We start from the raw sequence: 1,857 nt of genomic DNA, 5'->3' as shown, positions 1-1,857 counted from the left end.
TCTGTATACCAGGCTGGCCTCGAACTCAGAAATCCTCCTACCTCTGCCTCCCAAGTGCTGGGATTAAAGGCATGCACCACCACCACTTTTTTTTTCTTCCTTTTTTTTTTTTTTTTCTGCTCCCTCTCAAAACAATGACTTGGTGGGCTTTTTCCTCACTGGAGGGAAGTGATGGGTGGGACTTGCCAATCCCCCACTAAGGGGGAGGAAACTTCCCAGTGGAGAGCCAAGCTCCCCCCTTTTTTTGTCTGGGGTTTCCAGTCCTCTGTGTTAGCTCAACCAGCCATTTCTGAGAGACAATGAGAAGTCATGTCACTCCCAAGCACTCAAAAGTCTTGGCTGTCAGACCAACCCTGGTCCCTGAATCCAGATTCTCTTTGCCCTTGGGAATTGTGTCTTTTTGTCCTAGGTTAGGTTTCCCTTGCTGTGGAGAGACACCATGACTGAGGTAACTCCTATAAAGGCAAACATTTAATTGGGGGCTAGCTTACAGTTTCAGAGGTGCAGTCTATTATTATCATGGCAGGAAGCATGGCAGAGTTATGGCAGGCTTAGCACTAGAGGAGCTGAGAGTTCTACATCATGTTCCAAAGAAAAACAGAAGCCTGGCTTCCAGGTAGCTAGGAAGAGGGTCTTAAAGCCCACTCCCACGGTGACATACTTCCTCCAACAAGGCCACACCTCTTAATAGTGCCACACCCTGGGCCAAGCATATTCAAACCACCACATTCCACTCCCTAACCCCCATAGGCTGTTCAAACACATGATTCTATGGGGGCCATGCCTAGCCATAGCATAATGTAAAGTACATTTAGTCCAACTTCCAAAGCCCCCCATAGTCTATAGCAGTCTTAACATGGAAGCCCCCAAATAGAATAACCAGGAAGCCACATTAGCATGTGCTGGGCAGGAACAAAGGCAGGAGTAAGGTGGTTTTGCAGAGATGTCTGGGAAACAGCTGGGCACATACAAGTATTGTGGCTTTGGATGTTGTTGTGCAAGCATAGTCACTGATTTTCCTGTTTCCCTCCTTAGCCTGTGAGCTTCTTATGAGATAAAGAGACTAATGTTCCTTTCTTTGTAGGTATAACCTGAGCAAAGCCCCAGGCACCTAACAGAAGATGGGGAATATTAATTGAATTGAATGATCCAGGTCTTTTAGCTGATATTCCGTCTAGAATCCCAGTTGTTTCCCTTCTGCAACTGGCCAAGGAATTGTGTGGTGGTTTCAATGAAAATAGTCCCCTTAGGCTCATAGGAAGTGGCATTATTAAGAGGAATGGCCTTGTTGGAGAAAGTGTCTCACTGGGGGTGGGCTTTGAGTTTCAGAAGCCGAAGCCAGGCCCAGTGTCATTCTCTATTCTTGCTGACTGTGGATGCAGATGTAGACTTCTCAGCTACCTCTCCAGCACCATGTCTGCCTGCGTGCTGCCATGCTCCCACCATGATGACTGTGATGGCTTGGTCTAGGGAATGATGCTATTAGGAGGTATGGGCCTTGTTAGAAGAGGTGTGGCCTTGTTGGAGGAAATGTGTCACTGTGGGGATGGGCTTTGAGACCCTCCTCTTAACTATGTAGAAGCCAGTCTCCTCCTAGTGTCCTTCAGATGAAGATGTAGAATTCTCAGCACCTCCTGCACTGTATCTGTCCGGATGCTGCCATGCTCCTGCCTTGATAACAGACTGAACCATTGAACCTGTAAGCCAGCCCCCATTAAATGCTTGGTCTTATGTCTTGGTCATGGTGTCTGTTCACAGCAGTAAAGCTCTAACTAAGACAATGATAATGGACTAAATCTCTGAACCTGTAAGCCAGCCCCAGTTAAATGTTTTTCTTTATGAGAGTTGCCATGGTCA

Source organism: Mus pahari, chromosome 13, assembly GCF_900095145.1.
Source record: "Mus pahari chromosome 13, PAHARI_EIJ_v1.1, whole genome shotgun sequence".
NCBI lineage: Eukaryota > Metazoa > Chordata > Mammalia > Rodentia > Muridae > Mus > Mus pahari.
This window is presented reverse-complemented; position numbering follows the sequence as displayed.